This window comes from Idiotropiscis lumnitzeri, chromosome 4, assembly GCF_059441095.1.
Source record: "Idiotropiscis lumnitzeri isolate Australia: NSW breed Sydney's pygmy pipehorse chromosome 4, RoL_Ilum_1.0, whole genome shotgun sequence".
Lineage (NCBI taxonomy): Eukaryota > Metazoa > Chordata > Actinopteri > Syngnathiformes > Syngnathidae > Idiotropiscis > Idiotropiscis lumnitzeri.
The window spans coordinates 22,401,967-22,422,217 of record NC_142394.1 but is presented as its reverse complement, the minus strand read 5'-3'; the positions used below and the strand labels follow the sequence as shown (position 1 = coordinate 22,422,217).

Here is a 20,251-nt window from a genome sequence, read left to right as displayed (position 1 = left end):
TCGGTTCTCAATAGTGTTGATGGTCAGGGGACGATGGAGGCCACACACAACCTTCTCTTTTCTGCCCAAGATGCAGAGGAATTTCTTGCGGCATCAGCATGCATAAAGATGACTTTGTTGGAAGAAAGTAGTCAGTCAGAAATTTCACATATGTTTCAGAAATTCTTTTCACACCTTCATTCTGATATTCTGCGAATAAAAACTTCAAAAGTTCAATGGATGCAAGACGTCGCGAAGCTTGAATGACTTTTTCACTTTCCCTACCAGCGATAAAATGTCATGAAACACCGCAGTATGTAATCATTTGGACAAGTGCATTTGCACAACTTCATCTCCGGACACAAACAAAGACTTTAACCTTTAACAGTAAGTGACTCAGTCAACTCCAGCAAAAATCCTTTTCCGCAAACGATAAAGAATATATGCCCGCGAGTGTTGCAATATTGTCTGTCTACATGTATTGATGCACCATTGGTGTTCAAATTGCCGTTCCTTAAAGATTTCTTTGCTTTATCTTGATGTAACTTGTATCTCAAGGCATCACTTTACACACACTAGACACATCATTGAAAGACAGACAGACAGACTAGACTTTCAAAACCAACGCAAGGCGTAAAGTAGCCGGCAAACAGTAGCCGTGTGAGTCAGCGATAGGACGGCACCAGTTTGAAAGTGGAAGCCGCGCCTCTGTAAGGCCATAAATAATAATTATGAGCAGTTAAATATGACCTCTCCAGTGAGGCCCAAGTGCTGCAGAACAGCAGGTGTTGAGGTTCCTCCAAAGTTCGTTCCATTTTGGGGCGACGGGTTTTCCACTGGGGGCTGTTTTGTTGACTCGGAAGAGGCCGCTAAACCATTGGCGGAAAGGTTTGATTCACAGGTGCGTATCCATTTATATATGGCCTTCTATTCTTCTCGGCAGCTGATACAAGACAATTGCGCTATGAACGGCATTTTGCGCACAAATTAACTCATTCACTACCAGCCGAGTGGGAAAAAAAAGGATCTTGGACGTCATTAGCCGTCAATGGGTTAGTAAAGAAATGTTATGTGTGAGCATTTTTTTTCTACAGGCGAAATAACGTTTGTATGTGTACAGCATGAGAGACACGAACTACAGTGGACAATGAGCGTAAAATATTAGCAAGGAAATAATTTGCCATTTCTGCCCTTTCCCTTTGAGCCCGTTGCGTCGCTGGATGTATTTTGGTGTTGATAATATGGGAGCGGAGTTTTTTAGATTTTTCTTTTTTTTTTTATTAATAGACAGAAAAAATATGAACATAAAGAATCTGTTAATAAAGGTTTAATTGTCAAAACTAAAGCGCAAATTCAATTTTTACATGATTATTAATGATAAACACTGAAAGCACAAGCTGCTGAATAAGGCTACGTTTGCGTCCGACATCACATGAGAATATCCAAACGTCCGCTGAATAACCACTTTGCGTCGCATTTTATTCAAAAGGTTCAATTTGGTTAATGCTCGTTTTTGGCGCTGAACTGTAAATCCTTGTTGTGGAAAGGAAAATCTAGTTGCCATGACAACCATTCTCCTTTTTCCATTTTTGACTTCTAAATGGGAGACAAAGAAGAACTTCCACCAGAATTATCGAAAAAAAAAAAATAGTTGTTCCACAACAAGGATTTAGTTCAACTTCGTTTTGCTAAAAGTTACATTTATTTATTTCTGAACACTGTAAAGTGAAGTGATGCATCTCTCGACGCCTTTGTATGTCGAGGAGGAGCTAAGTTTAGCCTGGGTTGTTAATGGAGGTTACCAAGACATTTGGATGTCACTTCAGCATTTTCACTTTTGAATTATTAAAAAAAAAAAAATCAAATAAACTGTTGTAGACTGATTAACAGTGCAGCCCGAATGGGAATTTTACCAAAGCTTTCCAAAAATGTCCCAATGCCCCAATCCTCTGTGCTGCTTGCCATGATAAAAACTTCCATCATTTCGATATTTCCCATTGAGTAGTGAAAGTGAAGGCGCTGCGTGCCGAGCAGGCTGCAGACAGCCTAACGTGAGAGAGCAGACATCACGTGACTGCAGCACTTTCTGTCTGGGTGCACGGCAGGGTCTGACTGACTCTTCCTCCCCGGTGAGGAAGACGAGCAGCAGGCGCACGCACACGGCTGGCGAATAAAAACACGCTATCCACATGCATGGCGAGACGCACGCCAGACTGTCATGCAACTCGGATGCTCTGAGGACCAGACGGAGGAGGATGTTCAAACAAAACGCGCGCGCGGATTATTCATTTGCATCCCTCCTCATCCTCATCCTCCACTTACAATCAAAACAAGGATGCTCTTCGTCAGCAACGCAAAAGACTAAATCGTTATTCCCCACCAAGACGGGATGCGCAAAGTGTCTCGTATGAGAAGTTGCGTCAATGGATCAAAAAAGAAGAAAAGAAAGCAACCAGTCAGCGACTCACTCAGCCTCCGGCGCACGCGTCCGTCCGGCTGCTCCACTCAGAGACATCCTTGGTCCAAAACAACAACAACAATCCAGCGCTGGACATCCGACACACGCCATCCTGCGACTGTTTTTTTTTTTTTTTTTATTATTTAATTTTTTTTTTCGACTTTTTTTTTTTTTAAGTCCCGTTGATGTCACTTCCTGTGAGGATGGTGCCCGAGGAATGTCGTGGGAAGCGGGCGCGCGGAGGTCAAAAGTTCACGGTGGAGGAAGAGGGAGGATGCGGCGAGGAGGAGAAGAGATTATAAAAGAGTGAAAATGAAAGAAAAGGATCATGGCGCCCATGCGGGCTGGTTCCAACCGTGCGCTATACGTTTTATATAACACTCGCATTTACATCATCCCAACTCCCACTCCCCTTTCCACCTCCGTCATGTGCCTGCGACTTTCAATTCCTGGTCGTGATTAATCACTTTGGAAAAATGTGACACTTTGGTGCCCCTCAAATCACCTTTTGCCATTAAATTGAATGAAAAAGACCCTTCAAATGTTGCAGCCTCCCAAAACAAAAATTTCACATCAGAAAAAAAAAAACCATGCCATGATTAAAAATAATTCAACAGTTTTCGACGTATTATTTGATTCACTGCGTGTTCTTTATGGTGTGCACAGACAAACAGAAGGCGGCCTCGCTAAGCTAAGATTAAAATGTTAAGAAGATAAAGAATATATGCCAAAGATTATCATTATGTCAGCCTACATGTGTTGCTCCACTCTTTGTGTTCCGATAGCCGTTGCTTAAAGAGTTGTAAAACTACCGAAACAGGAATGCTATCTTTAGCCCGTTTGCTAGCTTTAAGCTAAATGGACTTACATAAGGCTAATGTGATTGCTTCAAATACACAAGGGATTATTCTATTTAGTTTGACAGAACATTTCAATTAATAATGAAAAAATGTTTTTTAAAAAGAAATCTGAAAAAATCTACTCTCATACGATTGGACGTTTTGGTTGAAAAAAATGTAAATTTGTTCAATCATATTCAATCAGTCAGACTATCTATAAAATGCACCTCAAACTGCTGTACATGAAAGAAAATCAAGCACTCCGACCACAAGTGGACAGTCATGAAGACTTGAAGGGTCCCATGGACGCAAAAATGCCAAGAACCCGTTCTAGAGCAACACGACAACACCTGTTGATGCTATAGCTAAAAAATAAATAAATGAATAAAAGAACCAAATATTAGCTTATTATCGCTATTAGCCATCAAGGTTGGATTATTTCGGTTTTGTTTATGATCCATTTCACTCACACCTGTGTAAATAGACAATCCTCATTCCCAGTGCGAAAATACACTCACTTCCCACTTCATTAGGAACACCAAAATCTCTTGAATCAGCGTCAAAAATACATTTAGGGACATATAAAGCCATCATATTTGTTGTTGACCTGTGTAGATGGATCATTCCCCACAGCACCGCGGTGGGTGTACCTAATCAAGTGTCCTAGCGCCGCTTGATGGAAAGTGTTCCCTCACACTGGCCTCTGCTCTTTTACCTTTGAACTCACACCCAGCAGCTCATCTCTGATCTACACGGGGTCTCCTCTCTCATCCCGCTCAGGCCACGGTGATGGATGACCACCAGCATGCCAATAGCGCACAATATTTCAATTTCCTGAGTCGGAGAAGGAATTTGGGAGGTTGCGAGAAGTTCACCAGCACAGTGTGGTGCCTCCCGTTCGCTTTCACGACAAGGCTCGGCATTTTACTCAAGAGCTTCAGACCAAAACATCGGGATGGAGAACATTCCAGGAAGTCGGGTCCGCCGTGTGTCAGGTCGGACCCCCGTTGCCTGATGGACGGCGGCGACCAGGACTTTGACACCAGGGCAGGCGAGCTCATTGTGGGAAACTTTTACTTTTTTTTTTTTTATTATTATTTTTTTTTTTTTTTTACTATTAGGGCTGATGTGACTTAAATAAAAATATTTGAATCTAAGAATTACAAAATAATATAGTGATGCTGTTTTTTTCCTGAATTAAAAATTTCGCAAAACTTACTTGGCTGGAGAAGACACAAACTTCCCCCCGCCCAACACAAATAGTACACAAATCTGAAAAAAATAAAATAAATAAATCAAAGTTATACATTAGCGTGTGACTCATTGGGCATTTAAAAAAAAAGAAGTGGAGCCAACACACTCGCGTTTGTGATGTGGAATTATTGACTTTTGGTATTCTGTGTGTTATTACATTGTTACAATCATTTCACATACAGAATATCTGCACTTTCAATTGCCTTGTGTACAAATTGTGTTGAACAACCAAACCTGCCCTGCCCTGTTGTTATTTAATGCAATTAATTTTTTTAAATTATTTTGAGGTTGTATAAAGTAGGAGTTGAGCTCATTCACATGACCGTAATAAAAATAATTATGATTAACAAATAAGTCGTCCACCCATATCGAATTCTAGGAAAGATGATGGATGAGTAGAAAGAGCGCAAGACGGGAAAGACATCTGGAAATGTGAGTCGAAAGGAATTTCGTTCACAGATGGAAAAAAAAAATCATTTGTTTTGCAGTCTAGAAATCATACGAAACTCAATATGGATTAAATATTACGAATATGAACATGAAATATGTCCATCAAGGTGCATCGCTAAAGTCTATTATTTAACTAAGAAAGAAGAGTAATGAACAAAAAGAGGAACTATTTACGACTACTTATGGCTTGTTCCATAAACAAGCTAACTCATTTTACGTTGTACTTTGCATAATTAAATGCACGACATTTCAAAAATGTAAAAAAAATTATAAAAGACCTCAATCAAAGGCATGAGGACAATAATGTTTTTTAACCTGGACTTAAAAATATTCACACTTAATAATTATTTCATTTAGAAGTCATATTTACCTTCAACCACTTTAGCCGCACCGAAATGTAATCTGTATGACTTTAAAAGTATTTGGGAGCAAACAGTTACTCTGCTGTGAGCCAATCATGTCATTTACCTCGATGGTAATCAGTTAATAAGGAAATGTATTTCAATGCATCTTGTCCAGGAAGGCAGAAGATGAGGCTAGGGTGAAACACAGTGACCTTCATTTGCAAACCTTTCGGGTGCACAAAATAATTAATTTGTGAACATACTTCCTGTATTTGTGTACAAAATGAAAAAAAAAAACAGACTTAAATAGAATTTAGATCTTATGGTGCCTTTAAACTTACACAATATTGCCTTGTTTTTAAATCTGTCCATCTCTGTAGCTCCTGGGGGCCACGCCCCTCCCCCCCCCTTCAAAACCTAGTGACGCCCCTGATGAGTTATATTCATTAAAAAAAACGGTAAACTGTGTGATGCAAACGTGAGCACGCCATACAGATCGGAATCAATGGTGTGTGCACGAGAGGACATGACACTCTGCGCGTGTGGGGATGTGTGGATCGTGTAGTAGTTTCTGATTGGTTGTGACTCTGCTTTAAAGGCCTCCTATTGGTGGGCTGAGCGAGATGGGTTGCGGCATGCGAGGAGTGCCTGCGAGGCACGCACTGCGACCTAGTGGACGGAAAGAGAGCTTGGGGAGGGGGGGGGGGGCGTGTGTGGTGCAGGGAGGCAAGCTCACACACATACTGTATATAAATATATCCACACCCGATGTCTTAATCTTCACAAACACACTCATTCAAAAGTGCACGCATGGAAATTTATCTCCAGCAAACACACACACACACACACACACGCACGTTTTGCAACCCCTAACCCGAATGTTTGATCTCACGCCGTCTATGCATGACGAGGTGTTCCAAATAAACACAAATAAAAACGCAGTTATTAATAAGACGCCCACATTTAAGAGTGTGCGCTTGCTAAATAAGCGCGCAGGCATTTGTGCAGATGCACGTTGCTGCTGTTCAGCCCGCCCCCCCCCCCCCCAAATGTGGGAATCAAACCTGCACGTCTTTGCTCACAGGCCACAGCATCACATTAGGTGAGACAGATGTAACATTTTGAATATTTGGCTCATAAGAATCCAAATAATAGGAACTTTCTCCGTAACTTTGCTAACTACAACCATAATAATTAACAGATTGCAAAATTCAATTTCATTTATAAAGCAACTATCACAGAGAGGACTCACAAAGTAAATTAAGCAACCGCAAAAGCTGACATTGCAGTATGAAACAGTATGTTGCAGTGACAACACCCTCCGTTTTTGGAGCTTTCATTTCTATTCACCTTCTGAGGGGAATCCAGAATTTGACATCCCCGCTTTCAATGGTGCAAGTGTACCTAATATTGTGGCCCATTTTGCATTACTTTTTGGGTGATGGTCATCAGCTTGATGGAAAAAGCAGAACAACCCTGCCACCACCCCACCTCCCCAAAAAAAAAAATAATTCAGATTACCCTCCCCTTCCAGATGTATATCGCAGAGGAGATTGCAAGTACTTAAGAGCTGATAAAGAGGGAGGGGGGGGATGGGTGTTTTTTCGGGGGGGTTGGCGATGCTGTACCAAATTTTGGGAAATGGTTGCAGGTTTTAGCCGAGGCCCATCAGCTCGGCAAGAGCCGCGGCCCATTTTGCCTTGAAGGGGATTAATAATGAATTAAGGCACACACACACACACACACACACACACACACACGCAGAGCCTCCCTAAAAAAAAAAAAAGATATTCATGCATGCTAATGCATCCATTATTTATAGTGTGAGTAGATGCAAGGCATGGTGGTGGCCACATGCAAGTGGGGGGTGGTGTGAGGTTCTCTTCGAGGCCTCTGCGAGCACTGGAGCTCGGTTGGGGCAGTTGGCTGGGGGGGGCTGAGGGGCTGGTGTGTGTGTGTGCGTGTGTGTGTGTGTGTGTGTGTGCGTTGGGGTGAGGGGGGTCCTCTGCCAGACAGGCAGCTCGTGCATCAGGAGAGGGCCGCCAAGTGTCTGGGGGGGGGGTGGGGGGGGAGGGGTGGATTAAACAAATAAATACATGATAAGAAATAATCATGGTGGGGAGCAGAGTGGAGACAAAGAGCTAAAAAGGGGGAATGCCGGATAGGAGGTGGGGGCGCACTAAGTCAGGATTTACTGTCTGGACTGGCCCCTTCTTGACCAGAAAAATACAAGTTTTAGGGTTATGGCTGGTTACAGTAAAGAAGCGACTCCATTTAATTGATTGTATGGTAAGAAGATCTGGGCAGGGCCTAAGATGGCCGGAAAGAAGTTTTGACAATGAGACGAAAGGGATTAAAAAAGGCACTGTTGCCATTTCCATGTTGACAACAGAGTTGCTCCATGTTTCTGATTATAACTTTTTAAAAGACAACTTCTGCTTCTAACTCATAGATAATGCCAAAATGGTTCATTTTGATTTGTTGAATGCAAAGTGGTTAAGTGACTGGAAGTGTGGAAGAATTTGGTATTTTATTTTTTATATTTGAGCAAAATGACTCATACATAGTTTCTTAAAACAGTGGCCCAATTTAGAGGTTTTTCAAGATATAAGCCGTCGCTCAGACAACTTTTTTGCTTTGACTTGCAAGCAACAACTTGAGATAAGAGTGACAGAAAACATGTCTGACTTGTTTCAGAACAAGTTGCGGATTGGTAAATGATGATGAACTTTTGACAAAGAGCCTTTAAGGTGGTCAGTCACTCCCAGTTGAAGTTTACTCACAAACCACGCATAAATTAGTTTGAGGATTTAAAAAGGGGGGGGGGAAACACAATTTTGCTTTAATGTCCTCTAGTTTAAGGCTAACATAAAACAAAGCAAAGCAAAACATGAGCAGACAATATAACAATACTCACAGGCGTATATTCTTTATCATCTTCAAGGAACGATTAATATTACAACCCAATGAAGGTGCTTAAACCTTCTCAATGTACAATAAAGCATATCTGCAAGAATTAATCAGTTTTTACTTCAATTCAGTGAACACTGATGAGCAAAACTATGTCTGAGTATTGCTTATATTTTCTTTCTGCATTTGTTGCTCCACTTCTCACGTTCAAATATCTGTCACTTCGAGATGTTTAACACTGCAACACTAGTTCTATTTGCAAGCTTTTTTTTTTTTTTTAGTATTAAGCTAAATAGAATTTTTCCAGGACAAAGATATGTGTTTGAGTTTTTTTAACTTGTTGTAAAGTGAGTTGAGTTTGCTGCCACCATACAGCACTTATATCTTTTTTTTTTTCTTACAAGTCAAAGCAGAAAAAATCTTGGAGTAAAAAAAAAAAAAAAATCAGGCAATCTATATCTGAAGACATCACTGCATGTCGGAAAAAAATTGCCATATTTCACAAATTCTGCCAGGCTATGAGAGCTGTAAACTGCAGCTGTTGAGCAAACGAAAAAGAAATTTAACTGACTTTGGCCAAGGTTCAGCATATAAACAACACATTTCAGAGTCACACAAATTTGCAGAAATAATCTTTCCGTTAAACACTCCAAAAGAATTATGCCTCGGCCACTCCAAGAGACAAATGTCACATGGAGAGGTGAGGGGGACGGAGGAAGTGGCACGTTCTTTTCATGTGCACAGCATGCCAGGTATGTGCCGGGCCAGGCGGCACTGAGGCGTGTCGGCTGATAAGATAAAGAGGTGGCACATGCCAGATGACTTTCCCAGCCGACTGATCCTCGTATTAGCATAGATACACGGTCATCAACATGATGCCTCATCTCCATAGATATGAGTGGGGCCACAACACCACCACCGCCACATCAGGGCTTCTCAAACGGGGGTCTCCGCACCCCTGGTGGTCCGCCAGTGGGAGCACGGGGGACGGCAGAATAATTACATGCATATGCGGACTGGCATGCCAATAAAACAAACATGATAAAACAATTATTTTCTTCAACATGTGCTTTGGGCCAATTAAAATTTGCATTGGGATTGTAGCACGTTGCATAAATCGGACATCCATGAATGAAAATAGAGCATGGTGTAGGGAATGGAAACGGTTTAACTGGGAATATATATATATATATATATTATTTATTTATTTTTTTTGTTAATAAAAGGTATATTTTTCGAAAATCTTAAGTGGTGCCATGTTCATTTTTTGACTTTCAAGATGCATGAATCAGTGAGATAGGATCAAAAAAAAATATTTGCGTACAGCACCAGAGAGGCCAGCCCGATATTTACGTCTATTTCAAAGAACGGTGTGATCTACCATATCAAACCGAAACAAAGCAGCAATTATATTCGGCAGTAACAACACCGTTAAATTATGCCAATCAAGATTCATTTTAAAATAGTTTTAAAATTTTAGAATGATATTAAAATTGAAAAAAAAAAAATCTAGTTTTTCAAATAATGTGCATAAAAATGTCAAGTTTGATACTGAGGGATGGTACTGAGAGCAATTTCTTGAAATGTTTTAAAAAGTGATGTTCGGAGTGTGAGCAGAGGACAAGTTTGATATGAATAAAAAGAACCTGTCTAAAAATATAATTAAATGATTGTAAAATCTTCATTGTGAGCATCCTAATTGTAGATAAATCATGCTGAGGCTACTCAGTCACCATTGTTTGCACCTCTTGCTCCTTGCGTGCCTGACTCCACATCTGTCGGAAATGTGGCCAATATCTGGGCTAAGAGATTATCAGTGTGGCTTTGCAAAAACCATTTGGACTGGGATTTCCCGCCCATTTCAAAGTGCTGCCCTGGTATTATACCCGCGACATGCCCCACAAGTAAATCCCCTAATATGATGGGACTATGAGCGGATCACATCATGTTACATGAGCTGCTGGGCTGCAGGTAATAGTCACCCCCCCCCCCCCTGCCCCCCCCCCCCTCGATTTTAATGTTTGCCAACAAGTAGCACCAGAGGCGAGACCTCCCTGAAGTCAACATTGAACTAAGCGTTTTTGCATTGGGCAATCGTTGCAAGCCCCACTTTAATGTTTTATTTTTTTTTTTGGGGGGGGGGGGTTACCCACAAGTCAACCACAAACAAGACGAGCCATAAAGATTGGTCAAAACAACATCCATTTTCATTTCCCACCACATGAGTCACCATTTGTTGTGCCCACATTGATTTTTATTTGTCATTTTATGACAAATAAAGCTGCTTGATTATACAAGCGACCGCCGCAATAAAAGCACAAGCATTAACAAGCACCTTGTTAACATACAGGACCTGCTTTGAAAGCAATTTTTTTTTTCCTACTTTCACTCAGCACTTGTCTGATGTGGCACATTAGCAACATTTAAAGCAAATTACAAAAATACCTAACATGGCCAACAATAATGCACTATAATTAATAGACCATTCTATCATAGTCCGGTAAAAACACAAAGGTAAATATTTTTGTGCCAGGCTGGCAAGCAAACGGCATCATAATGATTAGCATTAATACCCAAAAACGTTTGGGGATAGTTGTGTCCCTCCCTTAACTTTTAAACACATTCAGTCATTATTTCTTAGCGCCTTCACATTCGCTTCCTGGAAAGAAATTATTGTTGGACATCAAGAAGACTCTCACACATGTACAATTCTCCAAATTTGAGCTGCTTACTCGTCAATTTAAGTTTACTGTACATGTAAAAGATAATAGAACACACATTTAAAAGACCAAAATGTTCAACTAAACTAAAATCATTCTAACCAAAGACTGTTAGCTTAATGCTAATATACAGTGTGAAACGCCATGCTAACAAATTAGCATAGATGTTAGAGTAATACAGAAATAACTGCTACTTAAACGTGGAAAATTCAATACTTGTGAGCATATGTTCTTGCTTTTCTGTGGGAACAACAAATATTACTAGTCTAGTTTGGGACCATTTTTCCACTCCTCCTTGCTCTTCTATTCTTGACTAATATTTGTCTTGGTAATTCTTTTGGTTCGTTTTCTTTTGTACGTATATTTTCCAAAACAAAATTAAAAACTAATTTTTATTCTTCTATTATGCCGCATATCTAACTGAAGGCACCAAAAATGTGGACAATTTCGGAAGAACCCAGCCATCGATCCATTTTCTTTAACGTTTGTTTCATTGTAGAGTTTGTAAGTCCCTTTGTAAAGTCCTTTTTTTAAGAAAACCACATTATCATGGTAAAGACTGCATTTGTAATTAATGTAATGTTAAGTTGTTTAAAAAAAGAAAAAAAAAAACTTCCGAGCATACATCGGCGAAGGGCTTTTAAGTATATCGCCACCAACTGGTCTGGCATGTACATTACATCACTTTTCCCCCCAATTTTTTTCACTGGTTGGTGAGAGCCAAGATTGTTTTGACAATGTATAAACAGCAAAATGTTTGTATCAGGTAGTTTTCACGTAGGCGTATCCCAAGATAAATCTTGGTCGTATATCGGGAGTTGCATCCCACAGCTGCGTGAGTGCAGAAAGAAAAACATATCCTCTCCATCTTCCTGACCCGCCCCAGTTCATCCAAAGAGGAAACTTTATCCCGCAACGGTGAGTCAACTCCCAACCTCTTCGTGAAGAGCCTTTGCTTGAGTTTCAAAGGTTTCCTGGTTTTCCGTTACTGGCCAAACACGGCGCAGCTGAACACAAAGTGGTCACTCTCGCCGTGACCTGACGCAGGCAGAGGGAGATCAGGCACCCCCTGGTAAAGCCAAACAACAGTTAAAAGTGGGGTGAACCCTCTGGATTGCTCTGGTGTCATTTTATTTTTTTTTTGCTACAAAAGAAAGAAATGCGGCAAGCTGGTGCCACGTAAAGTGAGACCATTCGTGGGCGTGACAGTCAAACGTCAGGAGGCCTCATTGAAATCCGTTTTGGGCAGGGAGTATGTCCATTTGCAGCCAGTTGTAGGTTTTTTTTTGACACAGCCTAGTGGTATCTTGATTCACAAGTGCGCCAAATTTTGGAGGTAAGCAAATATGTGAGATCCACAACTGCTAGATGGCGACAAAAAGGTGAAGCAAATCATATTTGGCAGACCAATATGGTCTGGAAAAAAAAATTTGGCCTTCAAGTCACACTTTTTACTTCAATCAAACAAAATAAGTAAAAAGAACCAACCACTTCATTTTGTCATAAGAAAATCTGCAAACTCAATTCTAACACGCAATGCAAAACATTTTACAGGGGCTAACGAAGCTAACGTCAAAATTGCCGTTTAAACGGCTGATATTTGAATACAAATGGTGCAGCAACACATACAGACACCAGATAATTCCTTCTCAAAAATATCAAATTGGCTCTTGTATCCTGGCCCTTTGCGGAACAACATTGCACAGCCCGAGTCATGTCAGCGCAGCAAAATCTTTCACAGACAAGCACATGGACGTCACGGCACTCGTCAGTCTTGGGCCGACAATCCCCCCTCGAGGGAGTCCCATCAAGCTGCATTCACTGGCAGCCTATGTTAAGCAAATGGGCCAAGAAATGGTTACCTAGTGAATCCATTACCTCTTCACCGCTGCCTATTGTCTTTGGGGCGGCCTTTTAAAAGCCACGGAATGAGCTAACTTAATTATAATAGCATCTGGCGGCACTCCTTAACATGTCAATGGTGCTCGGCCCGCATGCATAATTCTGCGGCGTTATTGTGGCGGCCGCTGCGATTTTCACTGACAAAACCAGGCAAACCGCAGGCACGCCGGCCTATTGTCATGGGCGCATCCATCTGGATCAAGGCCATTCGAGGATATTTGCACTTCCTCTGTGGCTCCTGGCTCTTTTTTGTTTGCTTTTTGACATGCGGCAGAAGGAGCAAGCCTCACCCACCGGTAGTGGGCCAATTGAGGTGCAGATTGACCAGAGGGACGGTGTGGAAAGGGGCAGCGCTCCTGTCAAATCCAGTGATGGACAACCACGTGGGGGCGGATGGCTGGCCGACCGGTCCGCGGTTTCGGGGGGCCGACTGCAGTTGATGGGACGTGGCGGGGATGGCGCCCTGCTTTGCAGTCTTTTGTCCCCAGAGATGTTGGAGGATGTTTGGTTTCAGCACACTTCTGATGTCAACTGCCTGCCATGTACAAGTACAACAACAACAACCACTCCTCTGCAACAAACTGAAAGTGCAAAGACATCTCGTCTCTAAATCTAAGAAATTGACCACATGGTCCTTTTCCGAATGTTTGCAAACAAGTAGGCCGGATTTTGTCATGTGCGACATATGGTGCCCCACAGGGCAACATTTCCGGGCATATTGATGCCACAGACTTCATTTATTGACATCTCAGGTAACAGAAAGAGGATTTTGAAAATTGAAATTGGATTCTCATCATGAAAAGAATTTATCCTGTTCTTAATACAAGTCATTTTCTTCAGTTATTGAGTTGCACAATGTCAGATTTGTGTCGTTCTGTTATCTTAATTATATTTATATTCAAAATTTGTTTAAAATGCAAAACATTTGAAAGAAAAATACAATCTGAATCGGAAACTACTAAACTTAATTTCTTCTAATTTTGTTATACAGTGTATGGTGGAGATGTTGTAAATGACGAGACAGTAGTTAAGGAGGAGTTGAGTCAATAGATTACACGTCACAACTTTATCCGTTAACAAAAAACAGCGCAACTCAACAGCACAAATTTTGCCACATTAGTCGTCTGTACTAGTACAGAATAAAACTCATCGAATAATAAGACAAAAACAATATGTAACAAAAAAATAAATAAATAAATCATACTAACCAAGGAAGTACGTTCCAACATAATCGTATGTTAAATGTTTAAAACTTTCACATTTTTCCGATAATGCATTAACACAGGGGTGGGCAAACTTTTTGATCGGCGAGGCCACAATGGGTTCAAAAATTTGATGGAGGAGCCGGACCAGAAGCAGATGGATGGAGTGTTTTGATAACCTCACCTCATCGGAGAAAAAGAGTACATTTAATTTTAAATGAAAGTGAGCAAAAGCATTACAACAATGTATATATATTTGAAAACCACAGCATTTAGAAAATAAAACATTAACAAGGTTGATGCATTTATTTTTTTTCCAAGTTCAGCGGGCCGGATTAAAACGCTTAACGGGCCGCATGTGGCCCCCGAGCCGTAGTTTGCCCACAGCTGCATTAACAGTTCCCCACCTCCGTACTGTATGTCACGCTACCCCTTGCATTAGAATTCCGCTCCTAAATGTAGGTCAGCTGTACATCGTATCTTCAAAAAGCGCCCTTTGAGACGGATCCAATGGAACCACTTGAGCTCCCAACACGTGGACACGTTAGCTGTCAATCCAGACCTGCACGCATGTAACGTATACGCTTGCCGCTGCGTACTCAGCACCCCCCCCCCCTCCCCTCGGCTGCTGTGTCAGAATGCTGACAGTGCCCCCCGATATCAGTCTTGATTTGATTAAGATTGGAAGCCCTGAGAGCCAACGGAGATATGTGAGGCGGTGGCAGGTGGGCTGACACGAAGGCGCAGAGTTTGATGGCACAAAAAAAAAATGCTAATAAAATAATAAGGAAAGGGAGGAGGGTGAGTTACCTGTGGGTTCCAACTGGGAGTAATATGGAACAGACTGCTCCCAATGTGTTCATTAGGTCGCGATTGGACTGTGAGCGCAGGTGGGGGGGGCCTGCTCAGCCTGACGCTGAATAGTCCTGATTGTGCCCAGCATAAAACGCCATCTGTTTCAATGAGAGGCAGAGAGCGAGACTTACGAGGAGGAAGGGCGCTACTGAGGAAGAGTCATGTTCTATGATGTCCCGGGAATCTTGAAACGAGGTACACCAATATGAATTTTTAACATCTAAACAAGGGGCGGCGCAGGTATGACCCCATCTGGCTTGCTACGCTCTTAAACCCGGCTCCTCGAGAATTTAGAGCAGGGGTGTGCAAACTTTGATTGGTGGGCCATAATGGGTTCTAAAATTTGACAGAGGGGCCAGACCAGCAGCACATGGAGGGAGTGTTTAGTAACCTCACTCCAGAGAAAAAAAAATATGTATAGTATGTTGTCAAAATATATGCTTTAATTTGAAATGAAAAAAAAAAACAAAAAACGCATTACAACAAAATATCTGTCTTAGAGTGTGCCTCCTAGTGGGGACACATCAGAATTACAGGGAAAATAAAACATGAACAAGGTTTATTTATTTAATTTTTTTCAAGTTCGGCGGCCTGATTAAAACATTTAATGGGCCGCATGAGGCCCCCGGGCCGTAGTTTGCCCATGGCTGATTTAGAGTATGGCAGGTCCTATAGTATTTGTGGCATTAAATTTTGTTGTTTTTCCCAAACATTGTTTAATTCAAATCCATCCATCCATTTGCAATCATCGCTTATCATGTTCAGTCAGACAAAGACACCCTGACATCAGTGGATGATTAAAAAAAATATATTTAGTCATAAATTTTACACGTGCAGTGCTTTTAATGTGTTGTTCATTTCTACATTTTTTTTTTTTTAAATCTAATATGTTATGACCTGGCCAAGAATTAAATCATCAAGCGTCTTGAAATACTTGTATTCACACTAAGTTGTTTTTCTTCAAATGTGTTTTTTTTATTATTAATGTCATGAATAATTTTCTAATTAATTTGTAGTAATTTAATAACACATAAATAACACTTTGTCAAATGTTTAGCATTGATTACAACAAACAGTAAAATCCGGATTGTTTTTAAAGGTCAAATTTCAAAACAAAAAAAATAAAAATATATCAAAAACCTGATGTGACAGAAAAAAAAGCAAAGACTTTTCTTTTTAAATCAGCATAAAAAATGTGTAGGTACACATAAAGCCATCTCTGAGGAAATTTTGCTGTTCGCCAATGTAATAGTTAAAAACACAACATTACATTTAAATAAAAAAAAGTATACTTGACAACTTGTAAAACAGCTCATGTGTGGACCAGAACTTTGCTCTGGCGTGGTCGCTTTGGAGCGCCTCTGAGTCATGGTGTGGAAAAGCCCTGTGACAAGAAGAGTGGATATACGGCGTGGCAGCCTCCGCAGGCTTTAAGCAGATATACTTTCACGGCTCAAACATACAGATATGTTATAAAAAATAAAAACATGCTGGATGATTTTTCCTGGTTGTAGTCATGGACAGTTGAAAGTTGAGCAGGCATGGTTTCAGTGCATTCAGCGGAGACCGAGGCTTGATTTATTTGTATTTTTTCATGATTTTGAAGCCTCATTCTATATACTTGATTATTTTAATCATTTAGACTTGGCAAGATTTTTACCTCCACTGCTCACTGTGGGTTGACAAAAATTCCTTGCGCTTTAAATGCCCTTGAAATGTGTTACAAAAGAATGGGAATTTCTAAAAGTGTACCAAAGAAATAAAGTACCAGGTTTTCAACGATTGCTTCCGGAATGTATCCTAGACAATAAATGGAGGTTTACTTTTTCCGCGAAGTACATGTTCTTTGAGATCAGATTTTTGTCCAAATCAGTGACCTTTTTGTAACATAATTGCATAATTTTTTTAACTCACTGTCATAATATTACTAAGAAGTAACAATATACTTATAATTGTTGTTTTCAGTGTTTGTGTACTGGTTGATTGTCCGGATCATACGAGCCTCTGGATTTGTTTTTTTTTCTTGTTTTCTGAAAAAAATTTAAAATGATTAATTCAAAATGTGTCCAAAAAAATACCAAAAGTTTTTCAATTGTATTTAAACACATTTCCACTCACGGTTGACCTCTGTAGGCAGCTTACTCCATTTGTGTGCAGCACAACAGCCAATTGCTGCTTCACCATGTTTGCTTTTAACTCTGCGCTCCACGAATTGACCCAAGTCTGAAGTCCTCAGATCCCTCCTGGCTTTGTAATCAATTAGCCGTTCCACAATGTATTCAGGACCCAAACCATTCAGTGATTTATAAAATAATTTACAATTTTAAATGCGATTATTTTGTTATATTAGGCTCACAAATTGTTCATTTGAGTTATTTGCACCGTGCAACGCCTGATTTCCGTGGGAAGCAAACGAGAAGAAGGCCCACTCACGTCCGCTAGGCCGACTTTTGAAGTGTCTTTATCGGGCTTGGCAGCACGATGTCTGCGTGTCCAAGCCCGCTCGCAATTGTCAAGCTTTTATGCTGGCCAAGGTGTGTCCAATGCGCTGGGACTTTGTGCGGCGAGGGAGACGACACATCGCATTCTGTCCTGTGTCTTGAACGAGGAAAGACGAAGGGCGGGGGGTGGGGGGTAGTTGAGACTGTGAGGGATGTACAACAGAGGGCGGTGAAGGAAGGCGGAGGGGGGGGGGGGGGACAAAAGGAGAAAGTTGAAGAAAGAAGGCGGCGGATCTTCAAAGGCGGGACGCACAAAGGCTCTTAAAGCGTTACTTCATGCAGAGTTGTGCCAGATGTAATTGCATGATTCCGGGAGAGCGCTCCACCCTCGGACATCGGCGGGGCGACGAGGCCGAGGAGGGAGGACGGGAGAGTTGCCGTCGGTAAACAAACAACAGAGGGAAGGCCTTGGGATGTCAAGCTCAATGGCCGTCATGGAGCCAAACTAGCAGACGCCATTAGAAAGCTAGAGCATGCATTTCATATTCTACTAGTACGCTGATTTGGCCGTGAACTAGTATGCACTTTCTCCTCACTCATAAGACTATTAAGCAGACTAGAATGACGAAGAAGTTATGTTGCAGTGGTATCACGTCAGTTAGGATACTAGTAGCACATGCAGTAGCTGTCAATAAGTACTCTGATTTTCTTCACTAGTAACATACTGTAGTCATTTTACTAGTGCACACTAGTCATTCTACTAGTGAGCTCAAGTTGTTATTCTTGGCAAGGCAAGGCAGCTTTATTCGTATCACACGTCCCTAGAATGCATGCATAAATAAGATTAAAAGCAAATAAAAAGTAGCTTTCCAAAATGACTAAGACTCCAAATAGTGAAATTGTTTTTTACATTTTTAACGGACTTCAAACGGGAAGAATAAAAAATGTGAAAAAAATGTCATCTGGATTTAAAGGCATTTATACTTCACTTCTGTTGGCAACTTTGAGTGCAGCATAACAGCTAAATGCCACTTCACCATGTTTGCTTTGAGACTTGGGCTCAACTAATTGACTCGAGCCTGCCGACCTCCGAGTTTATATTGCATGTCGACACTCTTAATGCATTCATGACCCAAATCATTTCGTGATTCAGAGACCAGTCGCAGAATTTCTCAATCTATTCTATACTCGTTAGGCCAAAGAGAATACTAGTACATGCACCATTCTGCGCACTAGTTTTTACCACTCCGATATGACATGTGTGTGCACTAGTTGAGCAACGACATGTGACCAGTGAGGTTTAACTGCACACTAGTTCACAACTGGGTGCTTCACTAGTAATACTAGTGCACAGTTATGCCTCACTACTAGTAGCATCATGTAGTTGTTCAACTACGGCATTCTTGTTGTTTTATTAGTGCACCTCAGTCATTCTACGAGGATGCCGAGGAACTAGTAGAGTTTTACTGAGTCACTAGTAGTATTTTACGGTTTTGTCTGACTAATGGTATACTGTTGTTCAACGAATATGCATACTAGTGAGAACAAACGGCGTACTAGTACATGAACAATTCAATATTAGTAGGATAAGGAATAAATGTTGAGACGGCTCTCCTCCTCTGGTCTCATCGACCCGGCTCGCCCCCCTCCCCCGCCGAGCCGGGACAGGTGTTGAGTGTGCATTGTTAAATATGTTCTCCAGGCACTCTGTCGGGTACATTTGCTCAGCCGACTCGGCTTCCCAGCGTGAGCCCGTGTTTGCCTCCAAGACGCCGAGCGGCGGTGGAAACGACGGAAGGGGCGGGGCCGTCACTTTGGGGCCTACAGATGGGGTTCCCGCGGGAGAGACACGCCCCGGTGTGTCGTGGGACGGCGATTGAGGCAAATTGTGGCCTATTTATCTTTGCATCGATTCGGTTTGACTTGTGCGGGCCGATTGGAGGAGCGCTATGTGGTAGCAGCGAACTTGTATCTCACTTCACAATGCTAATGCAGAATAGCATCTATGCATATAATTTTGAATATTAACGCCGCACTGATGAGCTGAAAGGAGCTGAGACATCTCAATGATGGCCATTCACCTGATGCAGAGTAACAAAAAATGTTTCATTCTGAATTTTCAATCAAAATGCGTCCATTTGACTTACTTCCTTGCTACCAATTACTGTGCTGTACTACGAGATACTGTAAGTAAACCGTTTAGCCCAAAAAGTGCCGTGATATTTTCAAAATCAAAACCCCATCATGAGTCCATTTTTGAAAGCACCTCTTTTGTTCAAATTACACTAAATTGATGAGAGAACTACTGAAGTGTTAAAATAAAAACTTTTGATTTGAAGTGGCAAAATAAAATAAAAAGAAAAGTGCATAAAAAATAAACTCTAATAAAGTACAACTCTTATATTTGCTGGCCAAGGTCGCTTAGAGAGTTGTGTTTGTTTTTGAATAATTAATTTTATCGCACTTGCCTCTATTTGTTCTTGACTTGCAGAATTAGAATGGCCGCTCATGGCGAAGTGAAACCTGAGCCGTGATTAAAATCGGAAGGAAAGATTTCTTCTGTGTATCCAAGCGATATAAAATGATACCTTGCACAGCAGGGCCACCAAAGCCTGGCAAATTATTCTTTGCATATCAATAATTAGGCCCAGGCGGGACATGGAATAATTCAAAAACCCGTCTTCGATTATAGATATTATTTTTGATGGGCCACGCATAGGTTACTCGCTGTTTTTAAATCTAAGAAATTAATTAAAAGTACAGCAGAGTTTGTATTCATTGCTCTCCCAGGGGAGCCCTTATTGAGTTGTTAGTCTACATACCATTATAAAATGTCTACACACCCTTGTTCAAAAAATGCCCACAACATTTTGTTCACTCTCTCTCTCTCTCTCTCT

General features: G+C 41.2%; 1 long non-coding RNA gene across 1 annotated transcript in view; it reads right to left on the bottom strand.

The window, feature by feature from the left end:
• Positions 1 to 13,305: 13,305 nt before the first annotated feature.
• LOC148338590 (uncharacterized) overlaps positions 13,306 to 20,251 on the bottom strand; it is an 11,440-nt gene continuing 4,494 nt past the window's right edge. The window contains exons 2-3 of the long non-coding RNA XR_015842972.1: positions 14,869 to 15,011; positions 13,306 to 13,391 (exon numbers count right to left, since the gene is read on the bottom strand). This is a non-coding gene — a long non-coding RNA (uncharacterized LOC148338590). The remainder of the gene's footprint in view (positions 13,392 to 14,868; positions 15,012 to 20,251) is intronic.